The following is a 24,131-nucleotide window of genomic DNA, read 5'->3' on the forward strand; positions in this document are numbered from 1 at the left end:
CAGCAGGAGCAGGGTCCACCCTGCTACATGCATCAGGGTTGAAAAAGTAGATTTTATGTTTTGTTTGAAAGCCCTGAGGTTTGTGCTCATTCTGCCCTTACATTTCCAGTTACAGGCCAAGGCTCCTGCTCTCATGAATCTCAGGGTGAGGGATGATTTGTCCTTCACTGTGTCACATACGATAAACATAATTATTAACATTCTTACTAGCTAACACTTTGTTTTAAGCTCTTTTACACTGATAGCTTGTAAAAAATTAAATGTTACTGACCAGACTGATTTCTCTTACGGGAGAATAAGTTTCACACCATTGCCTCCTGAATTGTGACTACTGCGAGTAGGATATATTCTTCTTCACTAATGCAATTTAAAAGTGAAATTTAATTTCACATTACATTTCTTATTGTATTATTTTCTATTCTTACCTTTTCCCCCTTTTGGGAGAACATTAGGGAGACAACACGTCCCTGTCGAGAGAATCCCTTACAAAAGGATATTAAAAAAAAAGTGTACTGAAATATGCTAGCATTGTATAAAATACATTGTGTGATCATTTTGCCTGCGGCATTATGCGCACACATGAATGAGAGCAGTGTGTGAGCCTGAACGTTGTGTGGTCAGTGCCAGGGTATATTGCTACAATCGTTCTGCATAAATATTTGCCAGCTTTCTGGGATGTCTGGGAATTTTTTTTTTTTGGTAATATTTCATCTGTGTCTAACCAAACCAAGTTTTTTAGAGCTGCACACTCCTCTCACGGTTGTTACAGCACGGAAATCTTCACTCACCATAGTAAAGTTCATCAAATTATGTAGTGACAGTGTAATTTAAATGGAAAAGGCATATTATGTAATTTTTGTGCATAAATGGTGCAATAAAATCTCACAAAAACAAACAAACAAACAAACAATCTACTTTCTGAGGCTCAGGGCCCCTTGAACTATGATTGCCTTAAGTTTTCAAAGGATAGATGGCAGGTTTTAAATCAAGATTGCATGTTCTTATAAAAGATGTACACTAGTCCAAAAAGGAATTAATTCAGGGAAGCCCTATGTCCTGTGCTATGCAGGAGGTGAGACTAGATGATCACAATGGTCCCTTCTGGCCTTAGAATCTGTCAGACAGCGACTCCCTAACACTTGTGACCCAAGTCTGCAGCCAGTGTACAGCAGATGGCTCCATGGGAGTCAATAAAGCTATGTGGATTTATGCCACCTGAGAATCTGATCCTTGCATGTATATTAATACTGATGTCTCCATATTTCAAGCTTTGTTGGACTGGCGCTATAAGCTTCCTTTCCCTACTTTAAGACATAATCCTTCAAACCCTTAGTCTTGCAAGTAGTCCATTTGGGAATTGCAGTCAAGCGGGGAGATCTGGATCATTTGGTAAGCTGGGCCCATTCAAACAAAATGTGTTTCAGTACAGCCAAATGCAAAGTGATACATCTAAGGAACAAGGAATGAAGGCCATAACTACAGACTGAGGGACTGTATTCTGGAAAGAAGTGACTCTGAAAAAGATTTAGGGGATGTAATGGATAAGCAATTCAATATAAATGTCCAGTGTGATGTTCAGCAAAAAGAGCTAATGCAATCTCTGGATGTATAAAGTGAGAAATAGGGAGGTGATTTTACCTCTGTATACTGCATTGATGAGATCGATATTGGATTTCTCCACCCAGTTCTGGTGTCCACATTTTAAAACGGATGTTGAAACCTGGAGAGGGTACAGAAAAGAGCAACAAAAATGATTTGAGGGCTGCAGAAAAGGCCTTCCAGTATGAGCTGTTTAAGACTCTATCTGTTTAATTTGTCAAAAAAGCTTGAAAGGTGACTTGAATACAGTGTATAAGTACCATCATGGGGAGAAAATACCAATTAAAGGGCTCCTTACTATAGCTGAGAAAGGCATAACAAGTACCAGTGAGTAGAAGTTGAAGACAGAAAAATTCACATTAGAAATAAATATACAGTTTTTAACTGTGAAGATGATTAATCATTGGAACAAACCACCAAGGGCAATGCTGGATTCTCCATTTATTGACTTCAAAACAAAATTGGATATTTTCCAGAAGATATGTTTTAGCCCACCACAAGTTATTGAGCTCAACACGGGGCAACTGGGTGAATTTTAATGGCCTGGGATGTAGAAGAAGTGTTAATCTAATCTAGCACAATCTAATGCTCCCTTCTGGCTTTACATTCTATGCATCTATTAATTCTCACGAGTGAGGATTTCCAAGTTTGGATCAGCAACAAAGACTCTCCTCATTTCTCCACATTGTACTGCTGTTGTCCACTACCCATTTGTGCAATGCTTAATCTACAAAGGAACTTTGGACATGCTAAAATTTAAAGGAAGGCAGCTGGCACCACCAAAATTTTGGCTTGACAATTTACATGTATATTTTCCCTGTAGGGGCAACAACTTTATATTCACAGGAGTGCTGCTGGTGGTGTTCCCAAGAGATGCATTGGCTCAGTACATCTTCAGTTACCCTGATTCTGCCCCTCTCAAGCGGGCCCAGCCCATTTTCGGGGTGTGCTGGTAGATTCTGTACCCACACTTAGTCTGTGGCTAGAGAATGAAGGACTCAAGCCCAAGCTAGAAGACTGGAATACAAGTTTTCTGATTGTACGGTTACTTTTCCAGGTGAACTGAGAGAATTTGTCTTTCATTAAATTGCAGTGGTTACTTCTAAAAAAGTAAATGTAACCACTTATACAGTTGGCTGTGATAAATCCATAATTTGAAGGCTAATGCAAACCTACTGCAGCATCTGCATGATTAAAAGAATAGCTTGACAAATTCTATTATAATCTGATATGCTTTTGAAAAAGAACCCAAAGAACCCAGCTTCAGTATGAACTGGAAAACTGCTTAGATCATGAGCAGTGCTAAGAACAGGGAGGGCTTCATTTTATCTGTCCAGCTGTGCAGGGAGCACAATGAGTCTCTCCCTCATTTGCACCAATATTCAGGGACAAGGCAAAACCTGTGTCATGCTCAGAGAGATCAAGGATCTTGACTCTACAGATACTGTGGGTACTGGATCCCCCAGCAGGCACAAGCCTGGCCTGTGCAGTAGCAGCATATGTAACAACCCTGCCAGAGTGTTTTGGAGAAGCCACTTTCCAGTGTTCCTGTAGGCATTGTGCTTATCCAGCAGCTTCCACTGAGATGGTGGACCTCCACACTGCCACCTAGTCCAAAGGATGGTCCAGTGGTTTAAATAGGGCAGTAGCAGGTTGTACATTTCTCCTTCGTTATATGGATGGTACCTCTTGAGAAAGCAACTGTGCATCATAAACTATATGGAATGGTTGATTCTGTGATCATTTGTATCCCAGCAATGCCTAGAAGTCCCAATGGAGATCACAGCTTCATTGTGTGAGAGATTGTACACAGACATAGTAAAAGACCATATTTGCCTCATAGAATTTATAAACGAAATAAACAAGACAGACAAAGAGTGTGTGTGTGGGGGGGAGAACAGCAGTGAAGTTACTTGTCTCACAATAGGTTAGTGGTAAAGTTGGATATAGAACCCACCTCTCCTGAACTGCAGATTTGTTGCCCTCTCTGCTGAGTCATTCTGCCTCTCAAAACAGCTAAACTAACATTGTCTGAGTGTCAATATTTATTACCACCAGAATTTTTTTTACTACAGTTTCATTCAATTTTCCTTGGCAGAGACATTTCACGTTACCAAACGTTAGCCACCTTTTCTAAGGAATGATTTAGTTGCTGTAGATTAATAGGTGTCATTTTTACGCTCAGAGAAAAAAGTCACTATTTTCATTCCTTTAAGAAAACTGTGTGCTGGTAAAGTAGGTGAAACAGCTGAAAAAAACTTATCCAGATTACTGCATATGTCTAATGGAAAAAATCAACAGAAGACAAAAATTAAAATATAGTGCAATAAAGTGCAATCAACAGCATTTTAATCTAAGAAGGGAGTTGTGATTTTTTTTTAATTCTATTGCTAAAAACATGGTCAACAACAAACCTTACTTCAGCCATCAGCTGGTTAACGCTCTCAGTACAGAATGAATATGAAAAAAATGTAGGACTGCTCAGCATTTAACAATGTTTTTCTTGGTTTCTACTTATAAAAACACTGTCAAGTTTTAAAGTTTCAAACCTATATCTAGTTGAAAAATGGTTGTAGATTAGCTGGGAATAGCCTATAGAATGTAATACCAATATATATGTAAAGCTTTAAAGTTTCAGAACACTGCATGTGCAAAAAAAACAACTGAACCTGAAAGCAAATTCACTATTCAATGAGGAAAAGCAATTGGAAAGCCCTTTTAGTGTTCAGTTTGTATGAATTACTAAACCATGATAGGTGTAACACTCCAAAATACCATACAGAAACTCTTATTATTCTGCAACATCATATAATCAACTAGAACTGCTTAAGTATCAGAGGGGCAGCCGTGTTAGTCTGCATCTGTAAAAGCAGCAAAGAGTCCTGTGGCACCTTATAGACTAACAGACGTATTGGAGCATAAGCTTTCGTGGGTGAATACCCACTTCGTCAGATGCATGACATGGGTATTCACCCACGAAAGCTCATGCTCCAATACGTCTGTTAGTCTATAAGGTGCCACAGGACTCTTTGCTGCTTTTATAGAACTGCTTAGGAATTTCCTGTCAAAATGGACAGAAAATGCAGTTTCCAGAAAATGAACATTTTCCCCCCTGGATAGAAATTCCATTTTGGACAATTTCCATAAACAACATACATTATTCTCTCCTCTTGAAGGAGAGGAAGGTGATCAGGAACTGTCAACATGGATTCACCAAGGGCAAGTCATGCCTTCTATGATGAGATAACTGGCTCTGTGGATATGGGAAAGCGGTGGAAGTGATCTACCTTGACTTTAGCAAAGCTTTTGATACAGTCTCCCACAGTATTCTTGCCAGCAAGTTAAACAGGTATGGATTGGATGAATGGACAATAAGGTGGACAGAAAGCTGGATATATCATCGGGCTCAACAGGTAGTGATCAACAGCTTGATGTCTAGTTGACAGCCGGTATCAAGCGGAGTGCCCCAGGGGTCAGTCCTGGAGCTGGTTTTGTTCAATATCTTCATTAATGATCTGGATGATGGGATTAATTGCACCTTCAGCAAGTTCACGGATGACACTAAGCTGGGGGAGAGGTAGATATGCTGGAGGATAGGGTTAGATTCCAGAATGACCTAGACAAATTGGAAGATTGGACCAAAAGAAATGTGATGAGGTTCAACAAGGACAAGTGCAGAGTCCTGCACTTAGGGCAGAAGAATCCCATGCACTGCTACAGGCTGGAAACCAACTGGCTAAGCGGCAGTTCTGCAGAAAAGGACCTGGGGATTACAGTGGACGAGACACTGGATATGAGTCAACGGTGTGCCCTTGTTGCTGAGAAGGCTAACAGCATATTGGGCTGCATTAATAGGAGCATTGCCAGCAGATCAAGGGAAGTGATTATTCCCCTCTATTTGGCACAGGTGAGACCACATCTGGAGCATTGCGCCCCGTTTTGGGCACCCCACTACAGAAGGAATGTGGACAAATTGGAGTGAGTCCAGTGGAGGGCAACGATAATGATTAGAGGGCTGGGGCACATGATTATGAGGAGAGGCTGAGGGAACTGAGCTTATTTAGTCTGCAGAAGAGGAGAGTGATGGGGGGACTTGATAGCAGTCTTCAACTACCTGAAGGGGGATTCCAAAGATGATGGAGCTAGGCTGTTCTCAGTGGTGGCAGATGACAGAACAAGGAACAATGGTCTCAAGTTGCAGTGGGGGAGGTCTAGGCTGGATATTAGGAAACACTCTTTCACTAGGAGGGTGGTGAAGCATTGGAATGGGTTACCTAGGGAGGTGGTGGAATCTCCATCCTTAGAGGTTTTTAAGGCCTGGCTTGACAAAGCCATGGCTGGGATGATTTAGTTGGGGTTAGTCCTGCTTTGAGCAGGGGGTTGGACTAGATGACCTCCTGAGGTCTCTTCCAAGTCTCATCTTCTATGATTCATACATGTCCAGTGCCACCAAGTGATGCTGATGCACATAAGTGAGGCACACATACTGGGACTCTGATCTTGGTTTATACTGCATTTGAAAAATTACAAAATATGTCTGTCAAATAGATGAGAGCTAGTTGGTAGGGAAGGACTTATTTTCAGTCTTCTGAGAGGGTAGCAGTAACGCAGTGGACTGGAGAATGACCAGGAATTTGAGTGCACTGTTATAATAATACAATTTAGCTGGACTCAGCTCCACGTCACGTCAATATTGGTTGGGCTTTATTTTTAGATCACTTTATTGATTTGTATTTCTAATTATTCCAGCATTCTACACAGAGAAAACCTTCTGCCGTTCATGGCTCCAAAGATAGGCCCAAATACTGTGGGAGACTGTATCAAAAGCTTTGCTAAAGTCAAGGTAGATCACTTCCACCGCTTTCCCATATCCCAAATTCGTCCCCAGTATAATTCCAGTGCAGTGTATGTAGCAGGCTTTTTCATTTAAGCTGGTGGCAAAGAAGGATGTTGAGTCAAAGCCTTTGGACCTGGAAAGTAACTTGAGTTATCTAAACTCTGCCAAGATAGCCAGAGGAAATGAATTAATGACTCAGTGTTTTGCCTCCCTGCAGGAGACAGTGTCAATAGTTGTTAAGAAATATGAGTAGCTGGAATCTTAACTAACTCTAATGGAAAAGAGAATGGTGAATATGGGGGTACTAGTGGAAGGGAAAAGTTCAGTTGTTACTCTGAGTTATCAATAGAAAATAACCCCAAAATTTTAAAATTAATTTTATAATTGAAAATAAATTAAGTGGCAATAACATTGTTACTACGGGTTTGTAAACCAATAATCTGGCAATAGAGCAGGGGAGTGTTGGCTGCTAGCAGTCCTGGGGGCCAATCAGCCACCCACCACACTTACAATTAGATTCTGTTCTATAAAAGAACCCAAGAGTCATATGTCCTTGTGGAAAATGATTCTACTGCTTCTCAAATAGACATTTCTGCATGCCATTTTTATTTATTTATTACTTACGTATTTATTTATTTTTTGGAATATAGGAATACAGGAATTGTGATAGTAGATCAGACACATGGTCCATATTTTCCAGAATCCTGTACCCAACAGTGGCCAGCAGATACTTCAGAAGAAGGTGCAAGAAATTTTACAAGAAAGTGTCTATCTTCTCTGTACCATTCATTAGTTTTTATATATTTTTATCATGTCCCCTCTTGTCTCCTTTCTCAGCTGAACAATCCTAATGTTTTAATCCCTCTTGCTATGAGTGTTTTCCATTCTCCTAATCATCCTTGTCATCATTCTCTGAATCCATATGAGTTCCGCAAAACCATTTTGGAGATAGGGTGACCAGTACTCAATGCAGTATTCCAGATGAAGGAAAACCATTGATTTGTACAATGTCATTTTATACTATTCATATTATTCTCTACCCTGTTCCTTATGTATTCTAATATCATATTTCCTTTTTGACTGCAGCTGTACATAGAGCAGAGGACTTCATTGTGATATCCACAGTGTTTTGGGCAATTTTAACTATCACAAAGCACAGTTAGTATATAGAAGTCCTTGGCAAACACATCATGAGTCCAAGAACTTAACAGCATTCAAGAAAAGGCCTGGACATTTATAATGATAAGGATATCCAGAGTTACAATAGTATGGATTAAACCAAACCAAAAGTTTTGAAAGAGATAATTCCTTATGTTTCAAGGCATAAAACAACATCTAACTAATGGGAGTTAGGAAGAACTTTCTCTGTGCGCAGGTTATTCCATAATTGCCATCTGCAGGATTTCTTGTCCCTTGCTCTGCAGTATCTGGAACTAGCCACTGTTAGAGACAGGATACTGGACTCAAGTCTTGTTGGTCTGATCCAGTATGGTCACTCCTCCATTCCTAGTAGAAAGGTCCCACCAGTACATGAATAGACTTCATAAGTTTTATCAGTGGTGTCACCAATGAAGAACAGGTTTATAGACTAAGAAGCAAAACAAGGCTTTTCAAACATTTCGAATCTTTGGCTAGATACAGTTCCACTCTATTCCCAATGTCTGTAAAATACAAATCCTGCTAGATGTAGCAGGAATTGCTATGACAGTCATTGTACAAACACTTCCATAAGGAAACATTTTAAAGTAAGATGTTCCACTAAAATAAAAAACCATTGACTCAAAAGGCATTAGTTGCAAGGGAAATCCTGTCCCACTTAAATGAGTGGATATAGCCCAGAACTTCTGTGTGGCAGGGGTGGAGGAAGGAGAGTCACAGAGACTGTACAGCAAAGCACATTCCAGAAAGAGATACCGCTTCCCTGAGAGATGTCCTGAACTGAGGTGTACACTTCTAGGGGATTGTCAATTTCCGTTTCTCAACTCCCAGGTTAAAACATGGTGAAAACTTTGTTTCTAACATACAGAGCATAATGAAACCCAGATGCCAACTGTCTCTCTAAACTTTCAGTTTGCTGCCAGCCATCCTGTCTGCAGGGATACATTCTATTAGCCACAAAATTCTAAGTCTCTTTCTTGCCAAAGTTTGCCTTATACCATTTTACAACAAGATATTCACTGTTTTCGTGATTATACAGGTGATTATTGGTATGAGAATCAAAAACTAATTAGGAAAAGTTGGTCAGGTTTTTAGATCAACAGACTGATCTCCATCCAGTTTGTCAAAGGTTCTGGACCTGTGTTGCTTATTGAAAGAAACATGATTCAGTATCTTTATATAAATATTATTTTAAAACTTAAAACTAAAATAAAACCAAGAAAATAATCATCAAAGCTAAGCTATTATTAATAATAAACTAAATTAAAAAATAGAGCATTACAACAATTAACCACTTAGTCTCAATATTTGTCTGGAAATAAATCAAATTAATACTAAAACAATGATAAATTCTAACGAGTCTGAGTAGATGATCATTTGGTTATATATCCAAACTAAAGAACTGTACGAAAGTCAATGAAATCTATAATTTGGATATGGTTACATATCTTGATACTGAAATCAAAATTATGTAATGTCTGAAGCCCAATCTCAGAGCCAATTATAAAGCCTCTTCTTTATATTTCAGTTCTTGTGTGGTGGATAACACTTTCCTCCTCCCCTCAACAGAGATATTATAATACAGACTTTAACAGAACACTTGCTAAATAGAAGTTTAACAACTTTTATTTACCAAAAATTAGAGGTGACATTTTCAAGTGTCTCAGGACTTTTAAACACAGAACACAAACTAATGAGTAATTGTCTGAGACAGGATTTAGGCTTACTTTATCCCAGGGAAACTTTTCTTTCAGGTGCCTTTCTGAAATGGACTTTATGAGTACTCACACAAATATGCATGCACACAGACACACTTTTACTTTCACACTCCAGAACTAAAAAGACTGGGCCATCTCCCAGCTAATAAACACAGAAAAAGGCAAAACATGATACTTGAGATAAATAGAATCATAGAATCATAGAATTCAAGATCAGAAGGGACCATTATGATCATCTAGTCTGATCTCCTGCAAGATGCAGCCCACAAAAGCCGATCCACCCACTCCTGAAATAATTCTCTCCGTTGACTCAGCTGTTGAATGCTCCAAATCATGATTTAAAGACTTCAAGTAGCAGATAATCCACCAGCAAGCGACCCCTGCCCCATGCTTCGGAGGAAGGCGAAAAACCTCCAGGGCCACTGCCAATCTACCCTGGAGGAAAATTCCTTCCCGACCCCAAATATGGTGATCAGCTGAACCCTGAGCATGTGGGCAAGACTCTCCAGCCAGACCCTCTGGAAAAGGCTAACAATATCCCAACATTGACCCTTTGTACTAATTACCAGTGTGGCACGTTATTGACCTATTGACTAAACCCGTTATCCTATCATACCATCCCCTCCATAAACTTATCCAGCTTAATCTTAAAGTCATGGAGGTCCTTCGCCCCCACTGTTTCCCTCGGTAGGCTGTTCCAGAATTGCACTCCTCTGATGGTTAGAAACCTTCGTCTAATTTCAAACCTAAATTTCCTGACTGACAATTTATATCCGTTTGTCCTCGTGTCCACATTAGCATTGAGCTGAAATAATTCCTTTCCTTCCCTGGTATTTATCCCTCTGATATATTTAAAGAGTGCAATCATATCTCCTCTTATCCTTCTTTTGGTTAAGGAAAACAAACCGAGCTCCTCAAGTCTCCTTTCATACGACAGGCTTTCCATTCCTCGGATCATTCTAGTGGCCCTTCTTTGTACCCGTTCCAGTTTGAATTCATCCTTCTTAAACATGGGAGACCAAAACTGCACACAATACTCCAAATGAGGTCTCACCAACGCCTTATATAACGGGACTAGCACCTCCTTATCTCTACTAGAAATACCTCGCCTAATGTATCCCAAGACTGCATTAGCTTTTTTAACAGCCACATCACATTGCCTACTCATAGTCATCCTACGATCAACCAGGACTCCTAGGTCCTTCTCCTCCTCCATTACTTCCAACTGGTGCGTCCCCAGCTTATAACTAAAATTCTTGTTAGTCATCCCTAAATGCATAACCTTACACTTCTCATTATTGAATTTCATCCTGTTACTAATACTCCAGTTTACAAGGTCATCCAAATCTCCCTGGAGGATATCCCGATCCTTTTCCAAATTGGCAATACCTCCCAACTTGGTGTCATCTGCAAACTTTATCAGCCCACTCCTACTTTTGGTTCCGAGGTCAGCGATAAATAGATTAAATAAAATCTGACCCAAAACCGAACCTTGAGGAACTCCACTGGTAACCCCCCTCCAACCCGACAGATCACCCTTCAATACGACCCTCTGCAGTCTCCCCTTTAACCAGCTCCTTATCCACCTCTGGATTTTCATTTCGATCCCCATCTTTTCCAATTTAACCAGTAATTCCTCATGCAGTACCATATCAAACGCCTTACTAAAATCAAGATATATTAGATCCACCGCATTTCCCTTGTCTAAAAAATCTGTTACTTTCTCAAAGAAGGAGATCAGGTTGGTTTGGCACGATCTACCTTTCGTAAAACCATGCTGTAATTTGTCCCAGTTGCCATCGGCCTCAAGGTCCGTAACCACTCTCTCCTTTAAAAATTTTTCCATGACTTTGCATACTACAGATGTTAAACTAACAGGCCTGTAGTTACCTGGGTCACTTTTTTTCCCCTTCTTGAATATAGGAACTATATTAGCTAATCTCCAGTCAAACGGTACAACCCCCGAGTTTAGAGATTTATTAAAAATCATCGCTAACGGGCTTGCAATTTCACTTGCCAATTTCCTTAATATTCTAGGATGAAATAGTAGGGGGGGTTATGAATTCTTTGGCTCTCACAATTTTCTGGATTTTTGTTGAGTAGTACTGGAACTGCTAGCAAGGAGCCATGTGGTGATGTTCTCCTGACATAGCACTTCTCCCTAGTGGACCATCTTCAGGTGAAGGGAGAGATTGGTCAAAGGCTGGAGTGGCCTGGTTGTTGATGCTGTGATTTCCTCACCCCAAGATGGCTGGATGTTGGGGATTTTGGGAAGTCAGTCTTCCCTCAGTCGTCTGTTTGACCCGAAAGGTGAGGTTTCTCACCCTTAAGTTTGAGTCTTCTGTGAAGTTTGATTATTCACTTCACTTCCTCGACCTAGCAGCAACTCCCTGCTCCACAGTCTTCAAACAAGTCAGGTGTGAGGTCTACCTTGGACCCATGAGTACTTGATCTAATCAGATTTGAATTAGGTCATCTTTAACTAGCAGCAATTTTGGGGAAGGTCATGTTTAAAACCAGAAATTTAAAAAATATTCAATTTTATATACAATAGAGACTATAGGCCTCTGATCCCTCAAATATATCACAAAGAGGGCACATAAGACCACTATGAGGAATCTGTCATGGTCTTATGGTCTTTTTAAAAGGTCTTGATGCCTTTGTGTCACCAGTTTATGGAAAGTTCAAACACAAAAGTCCTGTAAAATAGCTGAATGCTAGGCTTCTTTTTCAACAACCAAAAATTCACGCAACATTCATCCACCAGCAAAATTAAAAATAGGTTAAAACTTATGATCAGTTCCATCATTTCCAGTTTCTTCTCTGCTAATCTAAAGCCAGACAAATGTTCTTTCTGAAACTAGGATATAAGTCAGACAGCTTATCCTCTGGAATCTTCATCTTGGTAGAGAAAAGTTACTTTAAACTCCTCAAGGTGAATAGCCCACTAACTGAGTCAATATATAGTATTCACAATTTATTACAGAGCAGGCCTGCTTCTCCTACACAGACAAGATGCTTTGATAGGTCCATTTTATCCTTTGTGATTCTATGAGCTCATGACGCAAGATCAAGCTAGGGGAACATCAAGAAAATGGTGGTGGGTTGCTTTGAAAATATGTCAACCCATTTTTCCTTGCTTTAGGCTTTTAGCATGGAATGATAATAATAGGCTGGTGTTAAAATCTTAAATTCAGCTTAGATGATCTTGCACATGAGGAAAGTTTCATGATTTCAAGTGCAGCTTTTTGTATGATTCAGGCTGATGTGTTTAAGGATCAACCAGGATTAATTTCAAAGGCTCCAGGAACAAGAGCCTGCATTTCTTTCTAATACAGTAATAAATTATAAAAATATGAATACATTATAATAACCTAATCTTAAATATATAATTGGAGACAACATAGGCTTGAAGCATATGTGCCAATTTTGACTCTCTGTATTTTTAAATGAATTTCTCTTAACTTGAAGGATACCAAAAAAAAAATATTCACATCCATTATTCTCGGACAAGGGATAATAATTTAAATGAATATCAAGATGCATTTTTAAAAATTGTCAATCTGCCATATTAACTACATTATTTTGTACCTTCAGGCCCTTGTTGTGGTTTTTATGAACATGATTCAAATAAATTGGCTCTTTTTCCTCGGTGGCTTCTTTAATTACTTTGTTATTATCCAAGGAACTGGTTTAATTTAAATGAACACAGTGTTCCTGCTACTACTATCTAGAGAAAACATAGGCTTGGAACATGCTGTTTTGTAGTTACAATATATGTCTCTGTGTGTGGATGCCAAAACTGGGCTAGTCTTATCCATCTACCTATCCTACCATGATCCACGAGAATGCCATCAACCCAGCAAAATCACTGATCCTAAATAACATACAGTGATCTTTGTCAGATGAGGAAAACAGGTAATTAGACCAATGGTAAAGGTAATCTGCTGGTGTGCCACCAGACAGTTTGTTTACATTTGCACAGCCGCCTGCAGCTCCCAGTGGCCATGGTTCACTGTTCCTGGCCAATGGGAGCTGTGGGAAGCGGCAGCCAGCATGTCCCTGCAGCCCAAGCCACTTCCCGCAGCTCCCATTGGCTGGGAACAGTGAACCACGGCCACTGGGAGCCGTGGACAGCCGTGCAAATGTAAACAAATGGTCTGGCGGCTCACCAGCAGATTACCCTCATGGGCCGCACGCAGCAGGTTGCCGACAACTGAATTAGACAATCTGATTAAAAGACATTATTATTGTACACTTATTTCATGCCCAAATCATACAGATACTTCATGTTACCAAGGACATTTTCCTCTGCGAGATCCAGGTATTTTTAATAAAAGCAATGTGAATAATAAACAAACAGGAAATTAATGATATTCTCCGTGTTATGCCCTTACATTCTGATTATAATTCAGGTTGGTAATCCAGTTCTTTACTTATGTGTAGGATTTTCCCCTTCCACTCCCCTTTGGTGTGTATCCAACTGAAGTACCTAATAAAACACATACCAGTACTTTAAAAAAAAAACACAAGCGAACATTGGTACTTCATAAAATATTTAAAGACTTTATGAAAATGCAAAACTGTATTTCATTTCCTGGAATAGTTAGTTTCAAACTCCATCTATATCTTTCAAACCAAACCCATCTGTGTTTGAGGCAGTTTTAATCTGTGGAAACACTATTTTGGCTAGCCAGTGAGAGTCAACGTAAAGTATGAAGAGACTACTATATCAAGTCAAGTTACTGAGAAGAAATTGTAGTATCTTGTAAAGACAAGCAGTAAATATGAACAACTTCAATAGTTGTTCATTCATGTGAATGAATATTATGCATCATGATAATACTTTGCATTGGTGGTGTATGTAGCTAGTGTGTTATGATTTTGTGCTACTTTCGTTTTCTGTATACTTTAATGGTAAGAACTCCTCCCTCTCTGCTACAGGACAGCTGCCATGTTGTGTTCCTTTCTGCTTCAAGAGAAACACACACACTGGACAGCACCTTCCATTTCCCCATCTCAGAGCATTCACATTTGTGCATTCACTTGTACCTGGGCAGAATGGATGTAAAATGCTACCATTTTGATTTAGTGGCATTCCACATCCTTTTTGTACAGGGATAAGTGACTGCATAAGGTGCAATCAGTGGAAAGGCAGGCCATGAGGCTCATTGTACTTGACACAGGCATCAGTCCTGGTTGGCCCTGACATATTGCCAGTATTTGCACTTCTTCCTGCTGTCCTTTCTTCATTAATATTATCCCCATCTCTGTTTTTGTGATGACTGGTACAAGAAAAGACATGACTTTTTTTAAGGTGATCTCTCAAGTGCAGGGTTTGTTTACCTAACCAGTACTTCACTATATCATTAATGACTGAAAGGCCAGCCTGACTGGTTTGAGAAAGGTAATCATTTATCTGCCCAAATAGTTTTATCTCTGTATAAAAGTCCTATTCCAGCTGGAGTCTGACTACATCCACCAGCTTCCCATCACTTCATCTCACACTTCTTTTTAGTGCACCACAAATGCAGAAGCCTCAGACATGTCAGCTAGACAAAATATAAAAACCCTCCTCCTTTCCTTTCATGCTGAATCTCTGTGTCCACCACAGTACTACATACTGAACAATCATCACTTCTTGCAACTACCAGTAATGTGTCAAGGTCTTGAAAGAAATAATTAGATGCCAACTTTGGATAATAGAGTATTTAAAAATCAATTAGTCTTAAGAGGAATACGTCTCAAGTTTTCTCATGATTCCACCGTTTGACACACTATGTTGAAGGGTGTCTCACAGACAAGAAATAGCCTAGTATCTCACGGGAAAGTGAAGCCTCCACTATGATGTACTAGCAGTGCTTTTTACTGCCTCTGGACTCCATTCATTTCTTGCCATAGCAGCATCAACGAACTTCCTAGCTGCTGTCAGTGTGTTTAATGCACATGTCAAGCCAGTGCAGTGCTGGCCCTGACATCAAACAAACTGATGGCAATCAGGACATTACCTCAAGCTGGCAAGGAAGAGAAATCACAAGAGCCTATAAGTAGCAATAACGGAAGCACTTTCTTGTATCGAGGCCTCCAATTTTTCTGTGATCCTGTGCCTGCGGAATTGGTCATGGATTTGTCAATTTTCTACAGAATGTGACATAGAAAGTGTTAACAAAATAAAAATCAAACCTTTTACTCCACACCACATGAAGATGTCATTTTAAAACCAAAAACAATAAGGGCTAAGCTGTTTTCACAGATTCAGTGGTGTAACTGACGTCCAAATCTGGCCCAACCTTATTCCATTTAGGCTCCTAGAATTAATGACTTTTGACATCACTCAGGCAGGCTATACACTGGCCAAGCTGGCAGCCTACATTAATATCTGGTTATTTGTATTTTTCTTGTTGTGTTGTCTTTGTCTGACCCAAACAACAACCATGACATTGTAGTGTATGAGTGGCCTGCAACATTACCTGTAAAGTTCTAATCAGATGCCACATGAATGGGCGAAAGGAAATCTAGTGTGCTGGGTTTTGCTACCAGTTCCTTTTTATCTGCAGCTTCTGTGATATATATGTATTTTAAAACACTTCAGAAATTAATATAACAGTCATTCTATGCAAAGGTAAAGATTTAACATCTTACCATAAATCAACTACATAGATAACATTTGTATAAATAATTTTTAAAAAATGTATAAATCAAACTTAGACATCTGTGAAACATGAAAAAAAAATTGATCTATCTGCATCATTTCAATGGCTCCAACAAAATAACCATCATTGCACAAATGCTGTTTTCCAGGTCTGTTTGGCCTGGCACTTTCTGACATCAGCTCTAACTTTAAGCAGAACCCAACCAATCATGCAGCATTATCACATCTCTGCAGTCATAAAATAAATAAATAAATAAATAAAATCCACCCAGTTGCAACTGCAAATCTGCCAAAATGGATTGCCCAGAGATCTCACCTTGAAGTTAGTTTCTCAAGCTTTTAAATGACTAGCCATGAGCTCATTTTTCTCTTTAAGTACTGCCACTACGAATCACCTTGAATAATTTCTTTTTTCACTTTACAGATGTGCTAAACATGAAAAACTGAGTTCCTTCTGGCTGCAAATGCCTGGGAATTGTCATCTGTTTTTTTCCTCTTACAGTTTAAACATTTAAGAAATATTTGCTAGAGTTTGGCTGACAAATATTTTTACAGTGAGACACCTGTGCAATTTAGTAGAACAACGTGCTTAGACCTGGCCCTTCGCTCCGCTGAACACTCAATTCCTTTGCTAATTTGCATAGTTAGTGCTGCAGTAGCAAAGGGGCTGTGTGAGCACATGGATTATCAACCTCCATTTCCAAGGGTTTATCATTCAGGTATAAAAATTTCACTCTGAGCTATGCAACAGGTTAGTCAACTCTAGAACCCCACAAATGGATACAGAGCTCCACTGTTGAGCTATTCTAATTATCAGGAGTTTGAAGACTATATGAAGGAGCAATGTAATTATTGCTTAGTCATACTAATGGGTAGAGTCATTTAGTTCAACTGGGATATAAAAGGGATGGGAGCCTCTCTTAGACACACTCTATGGGTCATGGCTACATAGAAAATTTACGCTGTTATTTAAGTTACCTGTAAAGCCCAACTGCAGTACGACAGTATTGTTGAACTTTATGGTACTACTAGCAACTTCATGCATGTGTGACTAATCTCATCAAAGGAGGATGGGAACTCTACCAACTTAAAACTGAAATTTGGGAAATTTTATGCTGGGAGTAAAAACAAAGCCAAATTATGTTAAGTAAATATTAAGTATTTATTATTTGTCTTGCAGTAGCAGATAGAGGTCCTGTCCATCTGTCGGGACCCCATTGTACTAGGAACTATCAAAGCATAAGACCAAGGGAGTGTTTTTTTAAAAAATACAATCTTAAATCAAGGACTTATTCAACAGTAAGCGCCAAACTTTTTCTATATTTTAGAATGATCACACGTGCTAAAAACTGCTAGTGTGACAAAGCAGAAAACTGCACACAGTAAAATAGCACCAGGGACCTTCTTTTAAACCAAGAGAAAGCAGGAGACATAGCCATCTGTCTGAAAGTGTCTGAGTGACAGGGGTCAGGGGCATTTCCTGGTCCCCAGCAAACTAAGGGTTAAACTCCAACTTCTTTGCCCTCTCCATGTAGAGGTATTAAGTGAAAGGAATATAAGTAGAGTTGCTGGAGAGACATATGGGGAGCATGTCTTTGGGAAGATAGAAATTGCTACCCAAGCCCTGGGTTGATGCCTAGAATGGGTGGGTTGGTTTGTTACTGTTTTGCTTCCCGGTTCTGACTTGTATTTAGAGAGATTTTCTCCTTCAGAACAGAACTTACTGGCTGGTGCTGTGCTTTGCTTCTGCTTTGTCACACTAGCAGTTTTTAGCACGTGTGATCATTCTACTGTTCCTGAACTCTGTGGCATCTTCGTGAAAGCCCATATCTGACACCTTAGTTCCCACTCAATTACATTTTGACCACTTTGCAGGATCAGACCATGTGGGTGTATCTGGAAGATGGTGCTCTAGGTAGAATCACAGGGACAGAGGGTTATAGCTATAATTAGGGTTGCCACGCATCCGGCTTTGGACTGGAACACCTGGTCAAAAAGGGACACGGGCGGTTCTGGTTGGTACCGCCGACCAAGCTATTAAAAGTCTGGTCAGCAGTGCAGCAGGGGCCTGTGGCTAAGGCAGGTTCCCTGCCTGTCCTAGCTCTGCACGCCTCCTGGTAGGAGCTGCCAGGTCCTTGTGGCCCCTAAGCACATGGGTGCCATGGAGGCTCCATGCATTGCCCCCGCCCCAAGTGTCAGCTCTGCAGCTTCCATTGGCCAGGAACCATGACCAATGGGAGCTGTGGGGGCAGCTCCTGTGGGCACAAGGGCAGAGCATGGAGCCCCCCCCATAGCTGCCCATGCACCATGGGGCTGTAGGGACCTGGTGGCAGCTTCCTGGGAGCCGTGGGGAGCACCGCTGGGACCCCGCACCCCAAATCCTCTCCCACAACCCAATCCCAGACCCGAGGCCCCTCCTGCACTGCAAACCCCTCATCCCCGGCACCACCCCAGAGCCCTCATCCTCACCTCCCCTGCACTGCAACCCTCTGCCTCAGCTCAGAGCCCCCTCCTGCACCCAAACTTCCTTCCGGAGTCTGCACCCTGCACCCCCAACCCTCTGCCCCAGCTCTGCCCCCTCCTGCACCCCAAACCCTTCATCCCCAGCCCCGCCCCAGAGCCTACACCCTCAGCCAGAGCCATCACCTCCCCTGCACCCCACCACTCTGGCCCAGCCTGGAGCCCCCTTCTTCACCCTGAACCCCTCATTTCTGGTCCTGCCCTGAGCCTGCCCCCCAGCCCAGAGCCCGCACCCCAACCCCCTGCTCCAGTCTGGAGCCCTCTCCCACACCCCAAACCCCTCATCCCCAGCCCTACCTGAGAGCCTGCACACCCAGCCAGAGCCCTCACCCCTCCTCCCGCACCCCACGCCCCTGCCCCAGCCTGGTGAAAGTGAGTGAGGGTGGAGGAAAGTGAGAGACAGAGGGACGGGGGATGGAGCGAGTGGGGGCAAGCCTCAGAGAAGGAGCAGGACAGGGGTGGGGCCTCGGGGAAGGGTTGGGGCGGGGTGTTCAGTTTTGTACCATTAGAAAGTTTGCAACCCTAGCTATAATACAATCATTCTTTTTTTTGCTTTGATAGCCCAGTGAGGAGTCCTTACAGTGATTAAACCAGTTCAAAATCAGAGGGAGAGTTACAGGTCTCAGGATCAAGTGGTAATGTGGCATTGCATCAGTTTGTAGTGATGCAATGCAGAAACAGACAGGGAATGGGGACAGAAGAGATGCATCTGAAAGGAGTTCCTATCCCCAGATAACAGACCCATAGTTATTTAAGATGAGGTGTACAGACATATGGAGTGTGCAGAACTGTTCAAGGCCACCCGCTCAGGCTCCTACCCTGTGACATATCAGGGTACAATCCAGACTAATGAGTAGCTGTATCACCCCTGCCTGTAACCTGTGGTGTCCTTTACAATGCCTTGCTCCTGCAGCCAACAGCTTGGACTGCTCACAAACAGCCTCCACATCACTCCCAGCTATGTCTGAGTGTGCTGCACCCAGCTAGCCATACCTTGGCTCTTACCAGCCTTAAAGAGTACCACAGGGTGACCCGAACACACTCCTAGTCCCAGATTTCCCCACGCAAACATATGTTCTATACTGTCCAGCACAACTACACTGAGTCCTTTGTTCCTTAAGGGAATAATATGCACACAACTTGTTACCCCAAATGGAGTTACCCAGACACTTCAACCTGAACATACTGGATTAGATCAAACAGTACAAGAAGTTAGATTTTAAGTGAGTACAAGTAATGAGGCATAAAAATAAAAAATGGTTACTAAAAATTAAGATAAAACACTTACTGGTGCCTAACTTAATAAACTTTATGAGATTCAAAGCAAAGTTTTCTCACCACATGCTTTCAGCAGTCTTACTAACCAAACTCTAGGTCCCTCCCCCAGAGTCCAGCACCTGCTTCCTTAGTGTGTTCAGGTGTGGTAAGTGCAATAGGCCAGGGAGCAAGAGGAGGTTGCCTTGGGATGTTTGTCCCTCCTTTTTTATAGTTTCAGTCCGCCTCTTGAAAAACATTTCCTGCTGAGAACCAGGAGCCAAACAGTCTATGTGGAAGGATATTTCCTGCTGGTGTTTTCATCTGTTTGAACTTCCTTTGTCTTCTCTTCTGCTGGATGACTCTGTTTACTGCTTAAATGCAAATTAAGCAGAGCACACCTTCCTTTGTTTAGAAAAGACTGTTTGACAACTTCTGTTTGGGCAGGGCTGTGGGGTTTGGAACATGTGTTTATAACACCATACAAAGGGATCTTATTACTGCACCTACAATGTTGCCACAGATAATTTACCAGGACAATACTGACCAGCAAATTATGAGTTTTCACATGATACCTTCCAAGGCATACGTTGTATAAATATTATTACAATACCATGTAGGGTGTGAACACTGGGGTATATTCTGTCACACACACCCATTTTGTTCCACTCCCTCATTTAGACTTCAGAACTGAGGTAAACAAACCAACAAACAATGATGGGAGGCCCAGGAATTCTTCCTCAGAAAAGATTGAAATACCCAAAGCAAGTTCAAGCATTTCAGAAGATACAGAGATTTGGACAAAACTTACCATGTATGTAAGTAAGGGGAGAGAGCTTCCTTTAGAGGAGGTTACAGGATATCCTAGAGAGGATACTTCCTCTCCTGGCAAGTGATGCTGCTACTCCATCTACTGATAAAAAGGCTGGGAGCCCCAAAAAACTTCTCAGCCAGACACAAGTTCCTCCTCTTTCCACCATTTCATCATCCCATCTAATGAATCCTCACTTTCCAGGTAGAAGGGGAAGTATTCCTTTTCCTTTAGCAGAGGGAAAGCTGTGCTCCCCCATGCTCTCCCTTATTTGAAAATGCTGATAATAACAAATTGCCACATATTCTAGGTCACAGTTGAGGCTTTGTTGAGGTTTGGGGTTGTGTTTCTCCATTCAAGTCAAGAGAGATGTCTCCCTGTATACTGTAATCCTGCAATCTCAAACCCATCTCAGCAGTGGCAGTAGCCAGCAAAGAGATTATCTAACAACGCCAAGGAAACCACTATCTCCTTTTACTACACCTCTGATTTGTTCCTAACACAGGAGAACCTCACTCCTCTTCACCTTGGTTAACCAGAAGCCCATGCTCAAAATGTATTTGCAGGTTTTGAGTTTACAGGGTGCTGCAGGGCCAGTACAGGAGACATGACTCTTCCCATGAGCCTATTGGGGAAGCCAAATCAACCCTGGGTCATACTCCCCACATTCTCCATACTCCTGAGACAGGTCTAATTCATTTAAATGTGGGTGTTCCTCTTCCTGGACTCATTGCTTCTGCTGTAGGCTCTCACTGCTCTTGTGCACTGGGTCTCTTTTGCATAAATGTGGGAGTGTAGAAGGAGCAAAGAGCCCAATGGGGTAGGGAGGTCTCAGGTACAAATTAATTAAAGACAGCCACTGCTGAATGTAGGCCAAGAAGAAAAAATGGCATCCAAGCTTTACCTTGCCCGTTTCCCTTCAAATATGGACTGGGACTCAGAAGGTGAAGCAGCTGCTATCTCTATTTAATCTCTCTCTGGCGTTCAGCGGTTTATAGTGGGAAACTCATTTATGCCAGGAGAGGATACCAGAGGTGAATAGAAATGGATAGTTAATAACAATTTGATACATATAATTCTTCCTAATACTCCTTGCTGGATAATAAATGAAACAGCAATGTTTTTTTCCCTGTCTCTCCTCCCAGCTGCATAGATGAGTGCATAGAGAGCAGGATGAGGAAAATTAGCAGCCTGGAATGAAAGACATGTAATATCCTCTATAATCTCACTTGGACAAGTCTAATATCACTTAATCACTGCCTCTGTTGATACACTGGGGAGGAACAGCACATATTCAAAAAATTGTGGATGACTCACATACAGTAAAGCAGATACTGGTAGATAATAATAATTGAATCTTTCAGTGGAAAAGATCCCAAAAGAGCTCCACAAATTGTATATAAGAGAATCACTCCACCCAGCTTCAAGTGCAGCCACCTCTGGGATGGAATGAGGAAATATTTAACAATGCACAGCAACATGACACAGTAGTTTAGGATAGGAAGTAAAGATTCCAAATTAATGTACAGGGAGAATTTCACATAAATAGAATTCACATATCCAAACTGAGCTAACATTCTTATTCTTAATAAAAGTTCCAGAGAAATTTTCAGAACCACAAATTGGTAGTACCTCAGTTTTTACATCACATAAAAAATAAAAATAGGAGAGTATTTCTCTCATGTTATACTCTTTCCTCTTGCTGCTTATGTTTCTGAGGAAGATTAGTTAAATGAACCTTGGATAGTACATTCTGAAACTGCCATAATGCAATGCCTAAACTGGCACATACACACCAGCAGGTTTTTTCCACCCTCAACCCCAATGGACTTGTCAGCAGTTTCTATCATTAGCAATATAATCCCTCCTCTCTCCTGCTTTTACTTTTTATGTTTTCCCAGGGCTGCATCAATAATGAATAATTTACCAGTGTAGAGAAAAGAAAAGTGTCACTACTGGGGTCTCAAGGCTCATCACTCACAAACCTGTCACATGGTCAAGAGTCATCAGTACCATTATTTGTGTGAGGGGAAATTAACAATAAGCTACTATTGAGGACTCTAGCTTCATCCACTGTAAATGGTGGCAGATTCTTAAAAGCAAAGGTTGTCTGTGCCACTACAAATTGCTTACCTCAGAAAAGCAAACTAGTCTCCTTTTTACTCTCCTCGTGGATGATGTCCCACGTGTATTAACCAGCAGAGGAATTCTGGTGTAACTCAAAAGATGTCAAATATTTTATTATCTGTTTCTTTTTGGAGAAAAGTGAAAGATCTTCCCCAGCTGTATTAAAGAGAAGTCATACTGAATCTGAGAGGAGGAATTCAGCAGGGCTTTGCAAGGCAGATGGTTCCTTGCAGAAAGCAATATGTCTCTCTGTGGCATTACAGAACCATGGGATTGTTAAGATTTAAGTTTCGGAAAGGAAATAAAATGCCCTATACAAAAGCATTAAAAATAAACAGCATGAAATAGTGCAAAATGGTGTCTGAATAAACACCGAGGGCACAAATTAGAACAATTAGCTTGTGAATGGCTGGATTCTGTGAACTAAAGAAAATCACTAGTGATTTATTTTCTTTCAATAGTCAGACAACTGTCTATCTATTTTAGGGTTTTATACTGCAGCTCATCATGGTATTATCTGAGCACCTTCCTCATAAAATCAGTGCAGAATCTCTAATGGCCCAGATTATCCCCTTCTGCTCAAAAAGTTACAGGTTGTGTCTCTAGAAGAGGAAAATTCAACAAGGATCGCCTCAGCAAGATTCTTCCATACCGTCCCCTCAGAGTATGCGGTTTGCACCCCTGAAGGACCAACTCCACACCAGGGGCATTCCAAGCAGAGCTGGTTGAAAAACAATTCTTTTAAAAGGCCCATGTTGTTTCAATTTCAGAGGGTTCAAAATGGGCCCAATTTCTCATTCTTTTTTTCAAAATGTTTTGCAAGTTTTTAAAAATGGACATCTCTGTCAAAACGGTTATTGAAATCTTTCAAACTGGGTTTTTTGGTAAATGAAAAATTTTGATAATTTTTTTAATAAACATTGAAAATGCTTTTGAAAATGCTTGACAGAAATATGATTTTTTTTTACAGAGAACAAACAACTGAGTTCCTTTTACACAACTCTTTAAAGGCCATTTTTGATCAGAAAAATGTTTAGTTAAAGCCAATGTCACTGTGCTGGCTGTGAGCCCAGCAGCCAACCCAGGATTCCATCCCTGCCCTGCTCCCTGCACCACAACTCCACTGAAGCACGCTCTCAGAGGACCGCCTCAAGGTGTGGGGGACTACATGGAAAACATAACACAGCCCTGAGCTGTGTTACATTTTGCACCTATGGTTCCTGGAAGACAATGTGTAGTCTCCAACCCCACGCCCATCCACTCTTCCCCCTGGTCTACCCAGCCTCAGTTCATTCTCTTTGTGCTGACCTCTCTGCATGCTGTGGAGAAGACAGAAGAGATCATTTAGATATCCCGGACAGGAACTGTATCTTAAATTGTATTTGTACGATGCCCAACCCAATGGGATTCCATCTTGATTAAGGGCCTTGGTCATTATTATAATGTGTACAATCA

At 41.1% G+C, this 24,131-nt stretch overlaps 1 long non-coding RNA gene across 1 annotated transcript; it reads right to left on the bottom strand.

Moving 5' to 3' along the window:
• Nucleotides 1-270: 270 nt before the first annotated feature.
• LOC120396467 lies at nt 271-19,927 on the bottom strand. The gene is made up of 3 exons (XR_005593161.1): nt 19,823-19,927; nt 1,639-1,720; nt 271-357 (listed from the first exon to the last, which is right to left on the bottom strand). It is a non-coding gene; the product is annotated as an uncharacterized LOC120396467 (long non-coding RNA).
• Nucleotides 19,928-24,131: the final 4,204 nt, after the last annotated feature.

The sequence above is a fragment of the Mauremys reevesii genome, linkage group 2 (genome assembly GCF_016161935.1).
Source record: "Mauremys reevesii isolate NIE-2019 linkage group 2, ASM1616193v1, whole genome shotgun sequence".
In the NCBI taxonomy this organism is placed as follows: Eukaryota; Metazoa; Chordata; order Testudines; family Geoemydidae; genus Mauremys; species Mauremys reevesii.